The 26,398-nt window shown below is 33.9% G+C and overlaps 1 protein-coding gene across 9 annotated transcripts in view; it reads left to right on the top strand.

Moving 5' to 3' along the window:
* The window catches only part of LRRC4C (leucine rich repeat containing 4C), a 413,560-nt gene that overhangs the window by 177,302 nt on the left and 209,860 nt on the right, over positions 1-26,398 (top strand). For all 9 annotated transcript variants that reach the window (XM_032444957.1, XM_032444954.1, XM_032444951.1 and 6 more), the window contains one exon: positions 621-710. The gene's annotated coding sequence lies outside the window, so the exon portion shown is untranslated. The remainder of the gene's footprint in view (positions 1-620; positions 711-26,398) is intronic.

Below are 26,398 nucleotides of genomic sequence, written 5' to 3'. Positions count from 1 at the left end.
TAAATGTACTGCAGCTACTGTAAATATTCTTCCTTTTCTTGGAGTCTCACCCAAAGTTATTATAACTAAGAATGAAATTATTTTACAGGCTTTTTATTTTTTTCATCTCTTCTCATTAATAAATAGTGAAAAAGGATAGCAGGAAATAATCAAATATTCTTGCCATCTACAAGATATCTTTCAAAGCTTTCTGCCATTAATATTCAAGGACTTCTTATTTTTGTAAGACTTCTTTAAGAATCCAGCCAAGATGCCAATATTTCATGTTCTTTTACAGTACTTGTGGAAGATCTTTTCATTTCAAACTGAATGTGTGCTTCTTGAAAAGCTTGAACTGTTTTTGGCAGATCAGGAAAAAACCTAACAGAAATAATAAAAAAAATCTCCCTGCAGCTCATATGAAATGTATTCTTGACTCTCATAAAATGTTAATAATGTGTTCACATTTACAAATAAAGATCTGTGTAGTTTGTAAAATGAATTGTAGCATGTTCTTATAATTCCCTAGTTGAGATTTCGTTTTCATATGATATTTCTTCACAGCATACGACTACTGGGGAAACTGCAGATCGTTTAACCTCTTCATTTTTTTATTTTTTGTTTTTGTTTTACCTTTCCAGAAATGAATTTCTTTTTTGCAAGAAATCATCATTATTTATTGAATTGGAAAGCTAGCAGACCGATGGTCCCCTGGGTGCTGTGAGTAACATGTAAGTGTAATATGTTTACTGTTTCACTGATGACATGTTCATGTTCAGTTCAGTTAGAGATTATGATTAAATTTTAACAGAGATATTCTTAATTTATTTTCTTTATCCTACCAACAGATAAAGTAATATGACTATATCGTCTCATTTTACTTCGGATGAAAGGCTAATTGATTCAACTTTGTTCATGGTTTAGTTTCAGTCTTCTCTGTATGCAAACATTTGTGGGGATGGTTTTATGCTCTCCAGTATATGAGGATTGTATGAGGATCTGTCACTGAAATAGCTACGCAGTCATGCAATAGCAGTATTTTAGTCATTGATTCTTGGACTGCAGCTTTCCTCAGAAGTTTGGCAAGAATAGAGAGGTGATTGAGTTTTTGTGTTATATACAGTGAATACCAGGAGCCTAAACTTTAGGTTGACTACACAGCCAGACTACTTGCCTTTGTTAATGTAATCTTTTCTAACAACTGTGAGTAATTTCTTAATACAAAGTGGTCTTTTTCCCTCAACTGAGAGAAAGGATGGTTTCAGTCTGCCTGTTCAAATGTATTGTAGGGTACAAACTCTGGGGTTTAGTTTCCGAACTGGGTTCTAGAAACTGCAGATTAAGAACTGAAGCAATTCTGTATTTTCATGTAATGCTGGTAATAAGAAAATGCAAAGTTGGTCAAAGACTTAAGGGTCTTGAGAATGTAGTGTCAGAATTATCATTTTAGCTATAAGGTTTGCAGTGATATTTGTAGATACCACTAGGATTAGACTAAGGGAGAACTGAAGTCTGAGGATGTCTATTATCAACATCTACACTAGTTTTTGTTGTTCATAAATACTTTCAGTGTCATGATTATATGGTTTAAGATCAAATGTTTCATTATTAGGAAAAGAAAATAAATCTCATCAACTTGTTCTGAAGGTGAGTTCCTTTACTTTGTGTGCTTATTAGCATTTGTGATAAGAGATTAATTTGAAATAAAAATTAAATGGATTTGACAAAAAAAAAGAAAATATAGAGTGCACTTGGCCTAATATGACTGTGCAGCTATTGGCTGTAGTTAAGGAAGAAGATTCAGCTTTTTTTTTTTCTGTGATGTCCCATCATTTACATTTCCTGCTATTACTGTCCTTATTATTTTATGGTATTTTTAATTCCTCACTGCTTTCTAGAAGTTGTGCGCTTCTTGTCATATCTAGTGTCCTTGTAAAAGTGCCTTATGATAGCACCTAACAAGATAACTGAACACATACAGCAGGTGCTTGATTTTTTTCAGTGCATTCAGATGTTTAAAGTATTCTGGTAGCAAGATTGACACTGATGACAAATAGAGCTGATTTAGATTATTCGTATCTTTATAATCAGAAAATGTGAATTGGTTGAAACTAAAATGTTGTCCTCAGTTTTACATCACAACAACTCACTATTTTGTCTGCTTAATATCTTTCATTTTCTAAATTACTTTCTGAATCAAATAATTCAGTACTTTTACAAAATATTCATGAAATGTACAAGAAATTATTTCATTGAATAGGAATTTTGCTTAAGGAAATGTATTTTCAGTGTGTTTTGTAGGAGAGTGTCATATGACCAGTGCTGATACTTATGCATATGTTAATTTTAAGAGTGTTTTATGTGTTGTGTATTAGTCTTCAGCTGAAAACACTGTTCAGGAGTGATTATTTTCTTGTTTGAGAATTGACTTAACTGAAAACATTTTAAATTGCATAGTTACATGAGGAACAGTTATTTTCAATTCAATCAAAAATGGCTTTTAGTAAGAGCACAGAAATTAGTGACAATATGTTAGGGGACCATGTATCACAAAAGACACAGCGTCAGTTTGCATGCAAAAGTCATTTAGCTGTGATAACAGAAATTAGATTTCAATCAGTATGCTCTTTGTTATTAATCCATTTTTCTTCTTTCATCTGAAGAGGTCCTAATAACATGTTAGGCAAATCATGCTCTTTTAGAATCTAATTTGAAAAAAAAATGCTTTTGAATCCTCACAATTTCAGTCACGCATTTTATAAATATAATTATATGTTTCTTTGCTACTACTGTATGAATGAATACTTTGTAAGTGTGCACAATGTTGTACTTTTGGTTTTGATCCAAACCTATTGCTGTGAATGAAAATTATCTTATTATTTAAGCAGACTTATGAGATAACTGTGGGTTGTGCAACAAGAATGTTGTTTTGAAGACCTAGTAAATATTTTTAAGTATAGGAGTACTACTGATTAATAAGTAGGGTTTAAGTACTAATGTAAATGTCTCCCTTGGGAGCAGAAGACGTGGTGTCTTAGGTCATCTTGGTTGTTTCACCAGTCTCATCTATGGTCTGAACTTGGTAAAAATTTTCTAGTGTGTACCCAGGTAAACACCTGTGTGCATTCTGCATGAGAGAACTTTCAAATACGTTGGTATGAATATAATCTCAGGTGGACTGAAGCTATAAAGCTACTTAACAGTCTTTGTTACAGACACTGGTCTTACTGTGTTTGGGGGCTTTTGATCTGCTATTGTGGGTATCTTTTTTTCTTTTTCCTTTTTTTTTTTTTTGTCTCCATGGCTAGCTTATAGATAGAACAAGAGAGCTTAACTTTTACCATAAAGGATGTTGAGAAATTACTACCAATTTAGTAGTATTTCTTCTGCTTCTAGTCTGGCCATGATAATTTTTAGCAAACAAAGATCCCATTTTAATTTCACCCCTCATCAGATAAGAATCTGATGATTTTTGTTGGATCACTTTCAGAGGTCCATTACTCCACTGTCTGGATATTTCAGCACTATTCTTGTTTCTCTCAGAATCACAGGCTGGATTCAGATACAGTTGCTCCTTCACATTTAGTGTCTCCTAGATATAGCTCTATCATACATACTTGTCATCTAACATACAAGATGTTAATGCACGAAGCATGCCTACAAAGTATTAATACAAGGCTATGCAGGCTGCCTAAGACCCTTGTGAAGAATGAATGGATTCTGATAGATCTTTTTATGCAGTGATCAAAAAATTTTTTTTTTGACATATAATTGTGGTGTTGTTTGGATATGTACATTCCATCCCTATCACAAACCATTAAGTCACCTTATGTTCAATAAATGTAATATTTGTTTCCTTTTCTTTGTTATTCTAGATTTTTTTTTTCCTAATTTTGATACTATCCACTGGTTCTGTGTAGCCTTCTTTGATTGTCAAATCCTCTTGTCAACTTTATCTGTATAATTCTAAATTCAAATCAACATAACGTACAACCACTAAAATGTCACTGGAATTAAAATAGCTACAGAGAACTGTCCAAGTCTATTGCAATCAGTGAATTCCAAGAAGCTCATAAAAATGTGTAAGGAAATTGAGATTGAAGGGAGGTCTTTGGTTTTATTCGCCCCCCCCCCCCCCCCATGTAAAGTAATCAAGGTATTGATTTCTGTCACCCAAATTATACAGATTGCAATCATGTATGTGATGAAGTTATCTGTGGAATATTTGAGATGAAAAAAAAAATCTTTTTTTTCAAAAAGAGTTGCAATTTTTTTCAAGAGTATTCCTTAAGGAAATTGTCTGAAGAACCTTTCTGCCTTGTTGGCACTGTTAATGATTTGATTTTGTACTCCTTTGAAACTTCAGTAGAGGTGTCTGTGGCAGGAGCTGTAATGTCCTTCCTGCCTGTGCTGGCCTTGATGTCTTTTCTGAAGAAAGTTTATTCATGTATTTTGTGGCTTCAAGCATAATGTTAATTTGATGCAAAGATTAAAAAAATAAAAAGAAAAAGATTTCTGCTTTTCACAATTGTACTGTTGCATAACACATTTAGTTTATTTTTCTTCCAACAAAACTGCAAATGTTTCTCTGAAATTGGCCCAAGGAATGTGCTAAATGAACAGCTTCACTTTCTTTCCCAGTCATGACAGTAGTTTTCATTTGAGCTTGGTTAGTACTTGTTGAAGAAGCATGCAATTTATGTAGACAAGTCCAAATAACTGAGATGTGACCTTCTCCCATTCCTTGATTAATTGCTTGAGGGGTTAACAGTTAGACCCTTGCGGACATGACAAGTAATTATTATTATGATATAAAACAGTAATCAAGACTAATACTTTCTAAGCCATTTAGGTTTAGTTTCACTTTAATTTAGATATCTATTGCCATCTAACTATGTAGGATCCTTCTGTGTGAAAAGACATCTTTCTGCAAAAGATGATTCTTACCTATTTCTTAAGATGGGTATGATAATGTCATATTGAAGTACTCTTTTTTTTTCCTCCTCCCCTTTTGCAAGGAGACTACAGTGACATCTCAGACTTAAGTGTTTTAATTTAGGTTTTTAAAAGTTAAATAGGAAACCTCATTCTCTGTGAAAAGTGACCCATGCTGACAGACATATTTATAGCAATTAATTCAGTAAGAAACTTTAGTTTCCTAATTCTGCCTTCAGTATAATTATGGCATCTTGTGTTCAGTTGTGAATGACTGTTGTAAAATACTTATCTCTTGTATTTCAAGGTGTAAACTGGGGGGGTGAGGGGGGAGGAAACACAACACAAAGGTGCTTTATTTTGGCATGGTAATTATTTAGAGCAAGTGACTTCTAATTATGCAGAACTAGTTTACAATGGAGCTAGTCTTGTCAGTGTTCTATTTTGTCAGTCTTGTACTCTGTCACTCAGAGTAGCACCCATAATGCTATGGGACTTCATCTTTGGGTTGTTTCAATCAATTTTTTCTGTTTCTTTTTCACAATTTTTAACTTTCCTGAAGCGTGACACTAACGATCTTCTGGTTGCTTCGCTTCTTATCTCACTTAATCTCATGCATTAAGTTTGTTAGCGAGTTCTGTTCTGACAGCATGCAGTTGTCCAAGGTAATGGTTGAAGCTTTTGGAGGTGTTCAACTGGTGTCAATCTTGTAGAAAGATAGTGCAATTTGTTTTCTCAAGGCTTTATGCATTTCATGTAAAAATATATTTTCAGCAATCTCTTAAGGGAATTTACAAGATTTTCAGGTTGTTCTTCTCCACCCACCACTGAAAGTGGATTCTTTTAAACTTGATGTGGCAAAATAATGGCAGCACAACTCCAATGCTCTTGTACTGTGATCCAGTCTGGTTGTATAGATAAGGAAGAGGTATTTAGATAGTGGAAAATTATATTAGTGGTACACTTGTTTCTTGACAAAACAAAAACAGTCATAGCAATAAAAAACAAACTGAACAAAACAGAACCTATCCATACTTGCCAAATTATCAATTACCTGTATGTGTCTAGTGTCTTATTTATTTGCTTGGTTTAAAATAAAACTATTTGACACATTTCAGGCACTAATATTGTACCAAACAGCATGTAGCGAATATTATTAGATATCTAAACATCTTATATATACCCAGAGCAGCATGAGAAATTAAAACTAGTGTTTGATTAAACATCAAGACCACATTCAGTTTGATTTATTGTAATCCTACATATATACTAAACACAGCTGTTGATGTAGTGATATAATATTCATTTACATGTTTTAATTACAATAATTTTAATGCTTATCATTTTAATGCCATTAAAAATTATTTACATTACTTAAATGCTTCTATTCTCAGCAACCTTGTAGCAACATTGTGTATTAGGTCCATCATATATTACATACTAAATAAAACCATTCACAAACTAAAGGTCTATTGACTCATTTGTATGCTCTCAGTTTTCAGACTGCGGATGTCTGACAGTGTAGTTACTATGAAGTATGTTTTGTCACCAGTTTGAAGGTCACTTTGAAGCAAAACTAAGAGCATATCCTGTGCATCACCAATTGTAAATTTACTGTGTTTCTGGTGGATGCAGAATGATTGATATTTATCAATTAGCTAAAATGTCTGAAGTTATGCATTAAATGCTGGCAAATGCCAAGATTTTTCATAATATGCTAAAAGCATTGGTATATATACATATACACAAATCGTTTAACCTCCTGGGAGAGAAAACTGAAAGCACATGATCAACCAGCTCTTCATGACTTCTCATTAAAATACCAGAACAACACTCCTGTATTTGAGTTCTTCCCAGTTAGTTTTCTTGCTTTTGCAGAGGAGCTTCAAAGAATGTTTAACTGTGGATTGTTTTTGTCATACAGTACTCTCAAACCAAGTCATCTCTTGATTTGAAGAACTGAAAGCTCTTATGAGGGACTGAGAACTAAGAAAATGCTATACTTTTGTATGTATTTATAATGGAGTTTGTTTCTCTTGAACAGAAATTTCCTGCTTGCTTGCAGATGCAGACTGCTGTGCTAGAGAGCTTGCTGTTCCTCTTTTTTTTTTTTTTTTTTTAATTTTATTTTTAATTTCCTTTTTTTTCTTTTTTTTTTTCTGCCTGTGACTTGGCTGGAAGCACAGAGCTGCAACTATTGCTCAGCCCTATATAGTTAGTAGCACCTTTTTGGGCCTGGGGTACTGCCCTGAGGGATTGTAGCTTTTTAGGTGAGGAAGTATAAGTCAAGATAAGGCCTACTTGATAAAAGCAATCTTGTTTGGGAGGAAAATTGTGATGGAATATTCTAAAAGTATAGTACTTGAATGCCATTTGGCAAAGATGCATCATACTTTTTGCCAGTACCAGCAAGTAGTGTTTGAAATTTCACAATTTTAAGGTACTGATATATAAACAGTTATCTGTGTGCTTTGCTACTGCTAGCATTGTGGTTTGGTTTTTTTTTTGGTATCCTGATGGCACCCATTTTTGTTGGAGCATCAGTCTGCTTCAGTTCTGCTTCTTCGTAAATGTTCCAAACTGTGTCAATTAAATACATATAAACAGGTTTATAAGGTATATTCCATTGTTTGTATGGTTCAAGCTAAGGTGCAGAGATGGTATCTCAAAGTTTTATCTGTGTAGTGAGAAATAGATACCAAGAGTTTCAGCCATGATTTTCTTTTCTAAAAATAAACAGTATGCTTCAGAATAATTTCCAGCCTAATTGCTGCATTTATTGTGACCACAGTAGATATTCCAAATCTTTCCTCATAAACTTATGAGCCTCATGTGATAGTGCAGTTTGCCATTTATTGAGCACAGTTATTTTTCTAGCAGATATGCTTCCCTCAAAGATCTGATGTTGAATTGGATGATTTAGCTATAGTTCTCTCTGTAGTCTAAATATATATTGCATAGAGAAAATATATTCCTTCAGTTCTAGTATTCATTGTCAGTATTGTTAGATAACCATCAGTTTGGTACATGGAAATACATAAAATGTAAGGAACAAGTAATTAAAGAGTGGATAATGCTGTTTGTCTAAAATAAAATTACGTTTATTTTTTTCTCCACTAAATTGAATTCTGAGTCTGTTCAGACTAATGAAATATCAATTTAACAAAATTTCTCTTTCTGATTGACACACTCCTATTCTCTGCTGAGTTCTATTTCCATAGAATCATTGAGGTTGGAAAAGACCTCTAAGATCATTTAGTCCAATCATCAGTTCATTTAGTTCAACCATCTTTTTTTTGTTGTTGTTGTTTTTGTTTCTGTATCCCTCTGAATGCCACTTAAAGTAAAAAAAAATAAGAAAAAAAATAAGAAAAAAAATAAGAAAAAAAAATTGTTCGTTTATTATTCTTTTTAAAATTTTTATTATTCTCATTATGTTCAGTAGTACTGGTGATCTATTCTATATCCAGATATATGCATATATTTGCTCCCAATTTTTTTAAGCTACTGTGTCCTGTAACGTAAGAAAACATTCCTTTTAAGCAGGTTGTGTGTCATTCTATCTGAAGTATTCTATCTAAATTCCTTACATTGACTTCCACTTTAATGAGCATAGCATGAGAAGGAAGGAAGAGCTTTTTCTTCTTATCTCATGATCTTCTAGTGTCTGCTTAAAACTTCATTTGGAAAAATAAAATTAATTCCAGTGAAGTTCATTATTTGGTGATGTAGTTAAAGATACATAGTAAGTCATAAATAGTTAACTAATGAATCAGGTAGATGTTTGATATATAAAGCACAGATTTTTGGGACTTATTTTCTTGCATTTATTTATCCCCATAAACATGCTGTAAAAATACACAGAGAAAGACAGATGCGCACTGAAATAGAAAATGCCTAAAATTTCATGAGATGTTCAGTAGCACTGCAGAATAAGTGTTGTAAATTGTTTTTAACACTTAAATATATGCTGTGGCTATGAAGTCATGGTTGGATGCATTACAAGAATAAGCTGAGAGTGCTACCTAACATGAAGAATATAGCAGTTGCCAACCAAAAGGTGGCTGAGACAGGCTGCCAGTGTAGCTTTCAACATTGCTGTTGCGCCCTGTGAGCCTGATGATTACTCTCATTCTCCAGATGCAATCAAAATGGTCTCAGGAAGAGAAGGAAAGAGCTGCTACAGACCGTGTCAAGGCAGTTAAGGTGTAATTCTTGGAAACCTTCATGTCAGAACCTGGAGTACCTCAGTAGTACTTCCTTTACTGATTTGAGGCAGGATTTTCAGTTCACTTGTGAGCTTTGAGTGAACAAATATGGAGATAAAATGTTTTATATCATGGGAAATAATCAGTAGGGGCCTGCTTTTGTTCATGTACACTGAATTAAGTAAAAGTAATAAAAAGGAGTCTATCAAAACCAAAATTATGTATGACACTATTAGAAATGCAGAATGTTAAGCTATTTTCCTGATTTGTAGGATGCGGGAATCTGAATACAGACTTGATCCTAGAGTTTTTCTCTCACTTTCAGAGGCATGCATGATCTTAAAGTGTTTTATGAAAATTACCATATTCCTGGGAGTTTTGAGAGGATTAGTTTGGAAAAACAGGAGAAAATATTTCCACTAACCTCAGAAAAGTGGGCGTAGAGTAATTCTCTTTGAGGATCTTTTGATCCTCCTCCTACGGAAACTGTCCTGTTTGAGAGTCATAGAGGACAAAAACTGCCACTAGTCAGAAGACTTGATTTGAAACTATGTCCCTATCTCCACTAGAAAATACTCAGTTTAGGGTATGAGCTCTTTCTGTATTTCTGTCACTAGCTGTTAGCTTGGATAAATGCCTGTGTTTCATGCTCCAATTACAGTAAATGTCTTCTAATGACAATATCCTAGTAAAGAGGATTGGTTTAAAAAAAAATAATAAAAAAAAAAGTGATATGAAAATAGTAACATTCCTTTAATAGTAAATATCATCGGAAGAACATTGTTCATTTTCCATTAACTATATTGGTATCATTTAGACTCACTTTCAAAATTGCACAGAATCACTCAGCCGTAAAAGGTGAAAAGAGATCAGAAATATGAGTAGCAAGGTCTGACTTCCTGTGTTCTCTATGTCCTTTCTGCCAGGACAGAGCAACTGTTTATTTGTTATTCATCAATGCATGTTGCTAATCAGCAGCAAAAAAGAGAGAGCAGACATAGAAACACACCTTCTAGTTAAGTTAGAATAATGTTTTTCTAATCCTTTTGTTATTATGCTTTTTATTTTTCTGTTGTGTTTTTGTCTTTGGATGTCCTGAAATACTTTAATGAACAATACAAAATAGCTTTGGTACCACACTAACTCAATTTCTCTGTCATTCTTTCATTTCTTTCATATAAATTCTTCCATGATGTTCTCAACATGACTTTCTTCCTATTTTATTTCATTTTCATAAACATATCTGAATGACAAAATGCGGAAGTCCCTCTTTTTGCTATTAGTACGCAGGAGACTCATAAACGTAAAATGGTCTGAAAAAGTCCATGCAGTGAAATTATGTGGTAGTTTACCACTTGGAGAGATAAAGTTCTCTTTGATGTACTGCTGATGGTGTTGTATTACACAACACAGCCAGAAATGAAGCTATTTATATTCACCTCCATTACTCCTCATTCATGATATTTGTTGCAATTTCACTTCTTGAAAGGTCTTGTTATCCTTTGCTCTCTTTGAACGGAGTAATTGATGATTAGAAGTGTGATATTTTACCCTCATTAAGAAAAACACATTCCTGAAAAATGCTTAAGGTTTACGGAATGAATCACATGTGCTTTACAAAATGTTAACTCCTTAACTTTATTGACATTTTGTCTACATTCTTGATTTGCATAATTCATAGCAGATATTTTTTTTCTTACAAATCACTATCAATTTACTTGACATTATCCAAATGAAGTAGACTTTATGCTTCTTACCACATTGTCTTTTGCTCTTCGGTTCTATGTATTCATTCATATTCTTATGACTGCCAAAGCACAGGAGATATTTACTTCATACATAATTATTATTTAAAAAAACAAATAAGAAAAAATCACATGTTCTTTCTGAACATGTGTTCAAGAGGATGGTACATCTCCCTGAAATGCCTGCCATTTGTTGAGGTTAAATGTGATTTGATCAGCTCATGGAATTCATTCTGTAATACAGCCACATGCTGATATAAATCTGGGAGCTATTGTGGACTGGAACCTCAGCCCTTATATAGAGTATGCCATCCCATCAGTGTCATCGCTTCTCCTGGCAGTGTAGCTGTTTTATAAACCCTAGGAATTTGCTTAAATTAGTAGAAGAAGAAAGATATGTGTTTAATTGATGGTGTAATTTTTAATTAACATAGGAATAGATGTTTTGTTCTAGAGAAAACTGAAGTAAGAATGTACAGTTGTATTTCTTTGCCAGTGAGCTGGGATCCAGAGCTTACTTGGAAGAAGCTTTGTTTCTTAGACAGAGGCAATGGAACAGGAGCCCAACTTTTCACAGGAGAGATACTAAGCTTGCATTCTAGCGTTGGGAGAAACTGTAGAACTTAATTTATATCTCATGAGGAGCTTCCTTCTGCATTGCAGTTTCTGAGCAAATTTTAACAACTATTTTTGTGAGACAGCTATTTCAAAAATTGATTTTGATTTTAAGTTAAGGAGAGAGAAATCTAAAATGCAAGCATCAACAAAAGCAGAATAAGGTTCAGGGTGTTCTTTTCCAACCCCCTGGTACAGGAAGGGACACCTCCCTCTAGACCAGGTTGCTCACAGCCCCATCCAGCCTGGCCTTGAATGCGTCCAGGGGAAGGGGCATCCACAACCTAACTGGGCAGTCTGTTACAGTGTCTCACCACCCTCTCAAGGAAGAGAAGTCACTGGCTGATCAGTTTAGGCATAATTTCTGAAATAGAAGGTTAGTTCACTCTAAAACATTGAATTAAAAAAAACATGACGCCTCAGCTAACGAATGGATTTCATTAGTGATTGGTCTCTATTGCCCTCATCATCCCTCACTTCGACTTCAAAAATGAAGATTATTAAAATTACAGATTATTTATGAGATACTACAAAATGAAGAATTGTAGTAGCAAAGTGCAGAGACTTGATATTTGAACAAACTCTTTCTTTCCTCTGTCTCCTAAAATTTCTTAGAAATGCAATTTCTTCAAAGAGAGCTGAGATTTCACTAAAAGGTTATTTTCTAGTGATGCTTCATTTTAGGCAAAATTAGATAGTTTGCTTTTACCTCATGCTAAGATTTTAATTCTGAGAATGACTGCTTCTTTTTCGCATTGACTATGTTTCTAATTTTCTGATTGTATGGTCTGGATTGTGATCAGTCATCATTTTAATACAAATTTAGCATTGTTTTCCCAGTCCTTAATGCCTTCAGCCTGACAGCTGCTCCCTTGACATCTCCCCAGACTAGTCAGACCTTAGAAGTAAATAATGACAGGCAAACTAAGAACAGCATGGGATTTATCTCTTCACCCACTGTCTCTCATGCTGACAATCATTTTTCATTCCCCAAAGAGACTGTCAGTTTCTTGGATGACCGCTTATGCTTCTTGGATTGCAGCAGCATTTGTTTTTATTTTTGAGAGTTTCAAGAGATGACAATGTGAAATGAGTGACCCTTTCCATCCTTCATCTTGAAAGCGAAGGAAAATGACGTACTTGTTCCATTTCAGCAGAAGCTTAATGTTTTCTCTGCCTATCTTCAGCAGAACAAAGTGAAAAAGTTATTCAAAATATTTCTCATGGAATAACATAATCCAACAATTTAATTTCCTTGTTTGTTTGCTTTGCAGTGTGCAAAGTAGAACCAAAAATTAATCCCTGCAAATGCTGCTTGCAATTTGTTTCAGTGGTATTTCTGATCTCGTCAAATAAATAACACTGCAAAAGTTAGAAATGGATGAGAAACAATTCTGTTGCAACAAAATAATCATAAGATCTTAATGAGTAATTCCTGAACTGAAACCAGAATGTTTTTATTAATTGAATGGAAATGTAGTGCAATGAGCCAAGCATACATAAATAGAAACCTACAAGTAGTATGAGTTCAAAATAGGAATTGCTGAACATTATTTGACAAGCATTCACAGAAATTAATTAAAATAATTTCTGGTCATATGATATCAGACATTTTGCAGTTTTTCAATTGAAGCAATGTTCAGAGGAATTCTGAACTAAAGGGCTGGAAACTAAAATATAAATAAAGCAACTCTATGATGGTAGTACATGCAAAAATATTCTCTGAATTCAGGCCAAACAGCTCTTGAGAAAATTAGAAATTCCTAGTTCTTCCTGCCAAAAACAAACAACCTCATCTCCATGTATCTGTGGTACAAATGGAAGGTGAGATATCTTTCAATTCAATTTTATGAAATCTCTCACCTTAAAAAAATTAAAAAGGATTGTAAATTTCATTGTGTTTTATTCACAATTTACATAGAAATTAGTGTAGCAATATAATTTGTGTGCTTACATCATTTTTGGCTTTCTGACGCTTCTCCCTTGCATTTCTTTTAATCCCTTGGAATAATGTATTTTATTTCATTGCAAGAGTAAATTATATTTTGTCATTTTTGCAGGTAGTTGGAGTTCTTACTCGTAAAACAGTAAGTCAGTTTGGAAGTCTCCATTTCATTGTATTGGAAACCTGGTTAGGATGTCTATTTTCTTCCCCAAAGATATCTGAAATATCTCTCTCCAGAAGCTAATGTATCAAAAGAAGGAAATGAGCAGTGTTAGTAATAAGTGTTAAATTAAATGGAGAAAATAGCTGTAAGAGGAAAATACTATAATATTTTGTGCATAGCTAACCTGAGTAATCTGTATAATTATAAGAAATTATGAAAGGCAGGTATTCAGAAAGAGATTAAAAAATATAAATTGAATAATGAGAGTATCTGCAATTGCATTAGTCCAGAGCAGATCTGTAAGGATTATAGCACTTATAATTCTAGGACACAAATCAGACACTAACACTAGGAACTAGGGAGAAATGTGCCTCGCTGGTTAGACTGTCATTGTAAAATATTCTAATATCCCTTTTCTATTAGGGATAAAATAACGGATGAGAGTTAACATACCTATTTCAAAATCATGGATTTTTGCTTCTTTTGGAGTCAAAGAAGTACTGTAATGATTAAGGCAACAATATTAAAATGGAGGAAAAAATTGGAAAGAGAAATTTGTTCAAGGAATGTAATCTTCCGTGGATGACTTTGTCTTGGCAACACAGAGCTTCATCTTGTTTTTGGTTAATCACTGTGCAAATTTTATGGTCTGTAATTATCTTTAATTATAGGGGTACACAACCATTATTATGCTAAAAGGAAGATGATAGCTGTGCACAAGTGAACAGCCTGCAAGGTCTTACATATCTTTTTATTTTCTGGAAAAAGTATAGGATTACAAGGCTCATAGGTGTTTTGTCTGCCAGTTTTGGAGCAGTATACATTACAATTATTTCTATTATCAACTTCCAACACTCATTAAATGGCTTTGCAGAGCTGGAGAAAATCTTGCTTGGGAAAAATCTGTCAGTTAGTACTAAAGGTAACGTTGCTTCACAGTGGCAAGGAAGAAGATGAGTCTACTGTACCGGCATCTTCAGATTCATTATCATTTTTCAAATGGTCTTTTGCCCTGGTCTGTGCCTGCTCAGGAAGGCTGGCTGTGACTCAAAATCTAGCACCACCTCTCAATCAGGAATGACTGCATGAGTTTGAGGGTGAGGAGGATATAGAGTTAATGCCTCAGGCCTGGATAACGAGGAGTCTGGAAATGTATCTACATACTCTACTGTAGATTTGTTGTTCCTTAAGGCAATGTAATGTCTCTATACTTGTAGATCCATACTGCTTATTGCTTTGAGAGTACTCAATTACAAATCCGGAAATGAGTTGCAAAAAAAAAAAAACAAAAAAACCACCTAATTTTCAAAATTTAAAGAGGGAACTTTGCTTTGGAACAGACAGAAATGCACCACAAAGTATTTTTCTGTCTGTCCCAGCTGGTAGTGTACTTTTATATCATTCTCCTGAGTGTTATTTCTCAGTATAAGCTACAGTCTGGAGTCAGCACTCCTTAATATTCAGGGCATGAGATAAAAGGAATGTTTCAGTGATATGCAGGATGTTGATATTTTGCAGTTTTAATCATTGATGTTTTAGTTGATTTTTTTTTTCCTAAAAAGTAAATAAAGGAAGAGTAACAAATTACATAATATTATTAGTATATAACCTTATTAGTATAACCTTATTAGTTAGCTATGAGTTCTTTAGAATTGAGGACTAGATGGCTTATAGTAAGTTTGAAATTAGAAAGGCAGATGGGGCTGAAGTTTAGAGAAATTTATACATTTCATTACATTACATTATACACATACAGAATAAGTGTAAAAAATAGGAAGCTGCCTAACAGAACATTACAGGGTAGATGGATGAACTTAGTTACCTGTTTGTTGTTACTTAAGCAGAAGGTTATTAGAAACCTAAGTGTGAGGGGGAATAGTGTTTTTGCAGAAGACTGTAAGTTTAAATATAGAAGCTGGTGAAAAAGTACTACTAATATATTCAAGGTCTGAGAATCAACAGATACATTATCCAAAATTCTCTAAGTCAGAAATGACTCAATTCTGTGGTTCATTTCAATGGCTTGTTTTTCAAAAGTTGGTCATAAAACATAATTCCTCAGACAGAATAGCAATTACAAAGGCTGTTCCAAATGTAATGCCTCGTATGTTACAATCTTGGACCACCATGTTAGAGGCGGATGTTGGTGGTATGGCAGTACATGCTGAACCTTCCCGGCAATATTTCATATTTCCTATCCCGATATGCAGGCTCTGTTGCTGGTGAAAATGCAAAGCTAATACTGGTAATTGCCTTTTAAAATAGTTTTTTCTAACTGATAATTTGCTCTATCAAATTCTGTTATTGTGCTTGTTTTATCTGTTGTGTTTTACATGGATTTAAATACAAGGCATTACTTCCTGAGTGACCAATGTTGTTATTTCACCTTATACTGAAAAGAAGCTATTTAAGGAGGAAAAGGAGTGGAGTTTGTTAAATGGAAGCATAAATCTGCAGGAAACCTATTATTTGAGCTTTTTAGAATTGATTTTTGGGCATAATTAACTTTAATATTGCTAATAGCTTTGTAATAAAAAGATGTATATCAGTGTCCTAATGATGTTATGATGGCATGGAATTAAAGAAAAAAAATATCAATTTACTCAGAGGGAAACTGAATTAATATAAAACATTAATCCGGTAATGTTGCAAACTGAAAAAAAAAAAAACCCAAAACCAAAACAAACAAAAAAACCCCACTAAAAACAAAACAAAACAACAACAACAACAAACAAACAGAAAAGGGCTGGAATTCATTAACATAAAATGTGAGTTCTGTGCTAAGGTCACAGCAAGAAATAGTGTTTACTTATATGCAGTTTTGACAGAGAAAGATCTAACTTGATATCAGGTCTTGTACGAGGAAGATGTTTACAAGACATTGGTAAGTTCAGCATTGTACTATACTGTGTTATATGTTGTGCCTGTCATGACAAAGAAAAGCTAATTGTAGCGATTGCAGTCCTGGAGTTAGGTCACCAGATTAAGCAGCGGAAAAGAAAGCTTATATATGGTAGCAGTCTGAAAAACTTTTGTTTGTTTGTTTTTGTTTTTTTCTATCAAAGAGAAAACTGAGTAAAGCAATAATCGGATGTAAATTATTAGGTAGGAGCTAAGGGACAATGCTGACCTGAATAAAGTTAATATATTATTGAATTTAAATATGTTTATGCTGTAAAAATGAGGAATATTTCGAAATTTCAGGCCTAAGCTTCTGAAATAACTTTACAAAAACAAAAATATGACAAAATATAAGGGGGCAAACAATGCAGTTTTTTTATGGTAGAATGGGACCATGTGACATAGATATTCTCTTCCACTCACATTTTCTACTGAATAATACTTTCATTCTTTTCTAAATAACTTATTATCAGTAAATTTCTGGTTTAAATTTCCTTTTCTCTGCATTTGAGTTTTATTTTTTTCCTTAAATGTAAACATTTGAAAAATAAGGCTATGAAGAAAAGCATATATGTAGTCTTACAGAAAGTAAGTGACTTAAGCTTGGATGTGCTGTCTAAGAGGTCACAAATATCTAAGAAATTTCAAAGCTGCCAAAAGCATTTTTTTTTGTTCCAAGTTGCTACTTTTAGTAGCTTGGTTAATTTGCATACTGCCTTGTTCAGCTTCAGATCTCAGAAAACTTCAAATCTCTGATTTGCATCAGCTATTTATTTGCAATCAATGTGATTTTCAGAGAAAGGCATGGTTTATGATGCTGTTGAGAATGAAGTTTATAATAAGAGGGGTCCAAAACCATGAACTCCAAGTAAAACTCCAGAGGAAAACAAATATGATTCCCACAAAACAATTAGAAAAGAAGCAATTTCCTGTACTGTCAATGGAAAAAATGATAGTACTGCATTTTTAAGGGAAGAATTCCCACGATGACTGTTTAGATTATATTATTACTACTAGGTTGTACATGCTTAGAATATCTTTACAGAGATATATGTTGATATCATTGGAAGGTTAACTCCACAACCATTTTCAAGAGCAAAACCTACACTCTGCTGTGTTCTTGACTGAAGAAGCATACATTTTTGTTTATATGTTTCTTTTGCAGCTATTTTGAAGATAGGTTAATACAAAGTGCTTTTGAATAGTTGATAAATGTTCTGTCTGCTTGTGACAAACTGTAAATAACTTAAAAACAATGAGGAAAAAGATGTAGAATACAGTGAGAATGCTAAGGACAGTCTGACAATGCAAAAACTACTTAGCATTTATTGGTGGGGGTATCCTTTTAAATGCTAATCATCTTACAGTTATTATAAACGTATGATTAATAAGTCAGCAATTGTAAGATAAGACTGAAGAAAATCAAATCTACATACTCTTGAAAACTGTTTGAATGCCTTTAACTAGTAGACTAATATCCACAGGGAAGATGGAGTACAGTGGTAACGCTGACTTGTATTCTTATAAAATGGTATTTAACTAATTTTTCAGGATATGCCATGATGAATTTCTGTTTTTAAAACGAACTACTGATTTTACAGTGTCTGATGTCTGGGTAGAATAGGGACAGATTGGTGTAAGAGAGAAGAAACTTGTTTTGTTAGAACACGGTGCTCAGTTTGCAGTTTGTAGCCCCAGGTTGCCTGAGGAAATGTCTGGTCCTGAAAGTATTACCGCAGCGTGACAGTAAAGAACAAACAAAAAACTGCAGTGTTAAACAACTTCAAAAAGAACAGATTTTATGTTTACAATATTCAGAGTGACAGAGAAATCTTCAGTGCAATCAGGATCAAAAGACTAGAGGTACCCAATGCATTCATTTTGTAAATGGGCACAGTGATTTGCTATCACTTGAATGATCATCTTCAAACAGATCAGAGTATCTGTTGTAGAAATTGTAACTTTGGTAAGAACCTGTACTAAAAAATTACTTGTCAACACTGTCACATAATAGAGGGCAACCCCCTTTGAATCATCATGATGCTTTTTGCATGGAATAAGACTGTGTACCAAATCCCCTCCTAAATCTTTTCCAGCAGCGGATATGGTTAACATTTTAGATTTGTAATGTCTGAATTGTTATGTTTTGAATATTGTTTTGTGACTCTGAAAACAAATACTCAACTTGGAAGATTTTGAGGAGATGAAGAAGATAGCATGGAGCCACAAACAGTTCAATTCCATTGAGTCTGATGAGTGCACGTAAAAAGGCAGTTACTTTTGTGGTAGCTTATATAGACCAAATAAATATATTCCTCCTCCCACTTTCAATTTTAGGCTATCAGCACCCTTCTCTAATCATCCCACTATATCATTCACTTGAAAGACCTCATCAGAGAAATAATCATGCCAGATTCCATTTCCGAAGTGAAAATGTTAAAGTCTTACGTTAAATACATTCAGAAGAACACTGCCAATTTAATAGCAGAAATCTGACAGTTTTGTAAGGGATTCTTGCATCTTTTCTCCCAAGCCATCTCCCATGCAGAGCAGAGGGGAGTGACTACTCTGTCATTGCGATAAATGAGGTATGCAAACACTAGCTACACATAAGGCACTCCAGTGTTGGCGGGATGCTAAATGCTGAAATTTAGTTTTTACATCAGTGCTTGTCAGGTTGGATTTAAATCTCATTCATGCTTCATCTCTTGGTGCTATTTTCAAAGTATAGTTTAAAACTTGACTCAAGACTGTTAACAAAAGAATGAAATTAGGAAATGGAGGGATCAAAAAATCATCTCTGTTAATAAATGTAAAAAAAATAAATAAAAAATTCTGGCATGTAAATATTCTCTTATTACATCATGTTTTTCTAATTGGCCTGAATATATATATATATATATATATTCTTTAAAGTAGCATTTATTTCTTTTCTTCTTAAAGTTTAGTATTTTGAGTCCTGGATACATGAGTTAATGCTTTCCAAATCGGATTGCGTCAGAGGCATTTAACAGTGGTTGAGGTTTCATAATTAGAGAACATTTTATATTATTTCTTCTGCTTTTTGGCTTCTGTGTCTACACAGACTATAAAATGAACCTTGTGCTATTTCTAATACACTTCTTAGGTCATCTTCTCCCTCAGTTATGTCCATTAACAAAGTGCTTAATACTCTAAAATGCACTTCACGGAAACAAAAACCTCATAAAAATATGTTCCTGTAGCCAAAGTAGACCCAGAGAACAGCTTAGAGACTCAGATTGCTTTTCCTAACTTCTGTACCGAACACTTTCTGTTAACACTGTGACCTAAATTGGCTGTCGGTTTTAGTAGCTGGCCGTCATGTTGTTGTTGAGTGAAACTTCATAGTACTATACAACTTTAATAGGACAATTTAAAAGAATCCAGGTGTACAGATTCTCTTCCACTGTTGTTTGAAGAAAAAAAGAAAAGCTAAAACATGTCATTGAAGAAAAACTGAAACAGGTAGTTGTGATCCAACATTTATTTATTTATTATCACATATGATGCCACTTTTCACTTATTGATGAAGTAAACAAAAAGGTAACATTACAATCTGAAGTATGGCTGCATTACTTGATGGAAGTCCAGCCATCCTTGACAAGAAACCAGTGCAAACTGTACAAGTTTCTTTATGACCATGTCATGTTCATAAAAGTACAAATATTTAGAAATACCATTGTTTTATTAATATCTGATTTGGTTACTTAAAAATATTTGGTGTAGAGATACTACATATGTTTTCTGCTTTTCTTTGTTGCTCCTTCCCCCTCTCCATTCCCACCAGGTAATAATGGTACGGCATTAGGTGAGTGCTGGAAGACAATGTTGTTTACTGTAGAGAAGTGAGAGGGGTATTTTCTTAATTTCTCTAAATGCGTGAAGACACAATTGTCATAGCAAGGAGAAAATTATTAAAACACTTACTTAAAATTATTAAAGTACTTTTCTAAAAAAAAAAGAAAGAAAAGAAAAAAAAAGTAATCCTATATTTTGGCTAGTAGAGAACTCACTTTCTGGAGAAAATGAAGAAATCTAATAATTCTTAACATGTTGCTTGTCAGCTTCTGATAATTATGACTGTGGTTGCTTGGCAGCAAGAAGCTGGATTCACTGACCTCTGCGCTCTCTCATATATTTCTGTTGTCTACTTGCCTCTCTTCCTTTAACCCCTGGCATCTCAGAATGCAAAATCTTGTCTCTGTCTCTGGCTGGCTGCCTTTTTTCTTTATGAAAAGAGACAATTTTTCTTTATTTTTGCCTTCAGTCTGCTGGTCCTGTGAAAGATGCCTGCAAACTGGAGTAAAAACAGTTTTGCTGAGTGGTATTACTGAAAATTTCAGAATAGTTGGGAACAATTAAAAGTACATAATCCATTTACTTTAAATTTTCAGGAAGAGTTCTTTGGCTGTAGAGAGAAGTGAATGGTCTTACAGTCTTTTGTGATCCAGTCAACATGGTGTAGTTTGAAAAGACAGTACGAAGGCTGTGGAACAATGGATCTCTATTCCAAATAGGGACCATCTTGGTGCACATTTCAATTATCTTGTTCATGATGTCCATTTCAATTATATATATTTTTTGTGGAATTTAATGGTAGAAATGGATATAACAAGGTGATATTCTGTAGAAATGTTATATTTCAGAAGGAGTCACATATTAAAGACATTTCAGAAAAAAGGTAGGATAATGTAAAAGCACAAAACGAAACAACAGCAAATAACATTATGCTATAGCAAGTCCTTTATTCAAAACTGAAGCGTAGCTGTAAAAGGATGGAGAACCGAAAGTGATTAGAAGCGCAGGAGTCTACCCAAATAGTCACAATTGAAGTATGTATGTAGAAGGGAAAATCTATCGATCTCAGATCAGTACTAGGAATTTTCATTTCTTCTACTTGCAGTGTTAAGTATACAGGCCAAAGGAGTCCTCTGGAGCATTACATCAGGCTGAAGGATATGCAAATGTTGAAATTTTAATTTCATTTATTAAAATAGCAAGTCACTCTGAAAATGATACCTCATTTATTTGCATGGAAACTACAACAGATACAAAGACTATTTGATAGAGATCAACATGTTTGAGAGAATTTGTGTATTTACAGTAGAGATGAACAAGAGCTTGCATGTCATTCTAGCAAAAAATCTTCATGTCTGTCCAGAACATGGCTTGTCTTTTACATCACTGTCACCACTGCTGAAACACACCAACCTCTGCCCCACTGTGCTCACATCTTCCACAAAGATGTGAAACATCAGTGAGTGTCAGTGGGTGCACCATGGAGGAATTAAGTGACATACTTTTACTTTTTCTTCATATGCTCTTTCATGTCACATGTTTTGTGAGACTGTCCCTCTGCTGCCATCTGTCAATAATTACTTTGTAGCAACCCTCATAATTCACTTTATAATGTACTAGTTAAAAAATGTTCCTAATTTTTTGTTCCTAATTTTGTTTTGTTGTTTGAATTGCTGTATTTTCAAAGAAAAAAAAAAAAAAAAAAAAAAAAAAAAAAAAGAAAAAAGAGTGACAATACTGAGTATCATGGCTGTTTGCTTGCTTACTTTGTATTTCCCTTTGATTAATGGAGACTTTCTAGAAGTGCAGAATCCCATATGGTCAAGACTTCATGTTCTGCCTTACTCGTGTTTAGCTGACTTCAGCTAATCTGAAATCTGCTGAGTAGTTACTTGAATTCAACTGTACCTGAGAATTAAAGTTTTTACCAGTTTAAGCTAATTTTAGAAGACAGAAACGGAGAGTCCCACCAGACATTCATATTTCAAACAAAATCTTTCCATTATATTCGATTTGAAGTTGAAAAAGAATTAGGGGATGAAAATGAAAAACCTTGAGATGAAAAGCCACTGTTTATTTTCTTTATATACTAGAACACGCAGAACAGGCTGTTCAGCACCTAGAAAGGAGATTTGTACTCAAAACATGAATACGTGATGCTTCATACACAACTATAACTGTATGCTTTAGAGATTTCTCTTTTCAGTCTTTTGTTAGGCTTGGTAGTTTTGTAATTATCTTTAGTTCCTTTTGTTATGGCTTTTGTGCTGGTGAAAGTTGTCATTTGACAACACTGAAGACTTATTTTTCTTCCTCTACGTGCAGATAGGGTGCAGTATGCAAACACAATGCAGGTTTTTTTTGAAATTCTCAGCAAACTTGAAGCTTGACCTGTGGGAACCTTGTTTATAAGTAAAAAAAGTACAGTTTCCTCAACCAATTTGCTGTAGGGTGTAGGGCATTCAATAGGAAGTATTCTTTATCCCTCAAGTTTGTTTTACTGTTCGAGCAATGCTGCTGTCACCAGATGGCCACAGTAGCCTGCTCCAAACAAAAGCAGTTGAGTGATAGCCTAGAGCTATTCAGTTGTTGCTTCTATTCTTCTAACACTATTGTACTGTGCTAGACAATTTACACTGCTCTTTTGAGTGCTGAATTTGAACAAAGTTTCACTTTAGTGCTTTCTCTGAATCTGTCTTTGTTATGAACTCCATTTACGAAACACATGCATCTTTGCCCCCTAGCAAATCTTTGCTATGCATGACCATTAAAATTTTTAAAATTGATGCATTTTAAAAGCAGACAATCTCTTGATTAAATACAGTATTTCTGTATCTGTTGCACTGAATTTGAATTTATAGTTTACATTATCCATACCCAAACAGAAGAAACTTAAGCTTCTGGCATTATAGGTGTTATCTGTTATTTACAGATACCAAAAATAATTGGTAAAATACTACTAGAATGTAATTTTACTACTATTTCAGATTCATTTTAGTTTCTGTATTAATGTGATTCCTCACAAATTTAACAAGATTAACGATTCCAAAGCCAGTAAAGGAGCAGTGGGAACAAAAAATTGTGCTACAAGTTGTTAAGTTGGATCTTAAACTTGTGTGCCCCGGTGGCACAGTGGTAGGAATGCTGCTTGAAACACTGGAGGCCCGGGATCGAATCCCTCCTGTGGCGCAAGTGGTAGAAGTGCCGTTCTGCTACAACGGAGGCTTGAATCCCGGGGGTTGGACTCAATGATCTCTAAGGTCCCTTCCAACCCGCACAAGACTGTGCGACTGTGAAACTAGAATGAAAATTTGCCTTTGATGATACGTTATTGATATTTTGGTTTCATCATTTTGCTGCTGTTTTTTAATCCATACTTGGGATCAGAGTCAACTTGAGGTTCTGTGTTCAGGATTAAAGGACACCTTCGTTTCTTGTTTGACTTATTCTGGTACTTTTTCTTTTGTGGTGTATTGCTCCCTAGAGACAGCCTTTTAAACAAACAAACAAGCAAACAAAATTCCAGAAAGTCAGCTTACTTGGTTGTAAATGTATTTCCTAGATGCACCTGCAGGTAATCCATAATGTTCTGCACAGTACACTGTCATTGTGTTGTCTGTGTAATCAATTTAAAATCATTTTGCATTTAAAATATTATCTAAAGATATTAAGATGACTTAATAGTTTTGTTTTTTTCCAAATTGGTCAATAAGGTTACTACGATGCTGAGTTTAAACAGAAAGTGAATATCATGTTTGGCTACATGTAACATAGTGTTAAATGCCAAAAGCTATTTATTCCCTTTAATTTAACCTAAACTAAAAAACTGATCACAAAATCCTAGATAGCTTACGCAGATTGAACTGAATCAAAGATCTTTCCATCCATTACTGAAACAATCACGTGCAATAATTTTTGTTAAATACATATATTTTAAAGAGATGGCCATTTTTACAGTTTCTCTGATCACTGAAGCAAATGAACACAACCTTTGGGAGAAAAAAAAAGAGAACATTCCCGTGAATGGACGGAAAGTAAGTCTTAAAGTAGGTTGATTGCCTGAAGGTTGACAATTACATGCATGTTTTGTTGTCGTATTTGCATAAAGGAGACTACATCTTTGTTATCTTTTATCAAACCCTACTTGTGTAGGATGTATTGGTTTTATTACTTAAATATAGCCCACTCACTTTTTTTCTCAATTCAGGGGCTCTTGTCTTCTTTTATAACAAAAACTGGTAATAACATTGTAAAGTAAAAAAAAAATCTGTTTTCAGCATTTTCTCTGAGTTCCTATTGATACCATTTTATTTGCTCACTGACTCTACAGCTGTAACGGTGTTTGGATATTTATAGAAATTCAGACAAAGTCACATACTGTCAAATAACAGTTCAGCAATTAATTTATTCTAATTATAAATCTCTCTGGTTAATTATAATGCAAACTAGGATTGTGATAGCTTAATTTGTTGAGCACACGTCTTTTTTTATTTTTTTTATTTTTTTTTTTTTAACAGCAACTTTGCAAATGAAATTTTTAGCAGATATATTTCTTCAAGTTCTTGCAGTCTCCAGTGTCATCTTGTCACTTTTATAATTATTTCTATTTGTATAAGTAGACAAGAAGGACAGAAGTTGTAGAAAAGAATTTGTGAATGTAGGACCAGATTGCTGAGTTTTTAGAAGTATGCTGTGAAAGCTTGATTTAGTTGCCCAAATCTAGCATCCAGCTGCTGTTCCAGATGGGCATGAGTCTCCCATAGATCCTGTTAAATCTGCCAACCTCCTAACAATGTATCACATATTTAAGCAACAGATTGAGCCCTAGATGTTTGAATACCAGGAGTATACAGCACTCAAACTTCTCTGAAAGACGTTAAGAAGCTCTATGGAAAAGTAAAATATTTTTGAGCTGAGATCAGAACAAATTTTGTAGGTTTATCCAGCACGGATCAACTACAGTCTTTCAAAGAGAAACTTGGTATATGTTCAGTAGATGGAATTAATTTTGTCTAAATTCAGATTAAACACAGCAATCCTATTCAGAATAAAGATGCATCTACATTTACGTATTGCTAGTGATGTTTTCTTAGTATTTCCATGGCAGATAAGAAGAAAAAGTAGATTCTGTGGTTTTTAAATAGTAGCAGTCAGTAATGATTGCAGAATACACCTCCAATGAACAGAGATGTTATTTCTGAATTCTTTACTATTTAAAAGTTTGGCTAATTATACTGTCTCAGAGCATCCATCCCATGGTTTTAAATGGGTGAGATATTTACATCTACCTACTCTTCTGAAGGGATGACAGTATTCATCTGTGCTGTTAAACCACCGCTGTGTTCTGTCTCTGAGTTGGCAGGAGTTCAGGAGTAAATGGAACAATTCTGTTATTATAGAGTTGTGAAGTGCTTTGAGGTCTGTCAGGATGTAAAATATTTTGTGACTGCTTGCCAGATAGGTAAATATCTCAGCATCTCAACCATACTACTCCCTCTCTCTCTCTCAAATGAAAACAAAAAACAAAAGACAAACAAAAAACAGAAAAACCTTTTTTAGGGGGGCAGGTGGGGGGTGCATGCATTTTCATTAGCATTGTTAATTTTAGACTTTTTATTTATTTTTATTATTATTTTTCAATAAATACAAAGTAGGTGTTTGAATGTTTGAATACTAAGTAGACATATTTTCTTGGATGTTTGTCTTATTTATTTTTACTTTTATTTCTTTGACATTTGGCAATTACAGGAGTCTCTTTTAGTGCTTTGTGGAGAGAAAGGTCTATTTTAAGCAGCAGAACCAACAAAGTCTTTCTAGCTGATGTGTTTTAGTGAGTTTGGCAGTGATATTCTAAGATAGAATTCTAGAATAGTTAAGATTGAACATAGCTTTTTAAGATTGCCTTGCTCAGCTACCTACTTGAAACAGGACTAGCTTTTAGAATAGAATAAAATTTAAATAAAGCTGCTCTGAGTTTTGTTCAATTAATTTCTGAGTATCTTTGGCAATGGAGAATCCTCAGCCTTTCTGGGCATCTGTTTCACCTTCATTGTGGCACTTTTCTTCCTTGTTTTTGATTGATTTTCCC

Source organism: Coturnix japonica, chromosome 5 (assembly GCF_001577835.2).
Source record: "Coturnix japonica isolate 7356 chromosome 5, Coturnix japonica 2.1, whole genome shotgun sequence".
Classification (NCBI taxonomy): Eukaryota; Metazoa; Chordata; class Aves; order Galliformes; family Phasianidae; genus Coturnix; species Coturnix japonica.
This window is presented reverse-complemented; position numbering and strand designations above follow the sequence as displayed.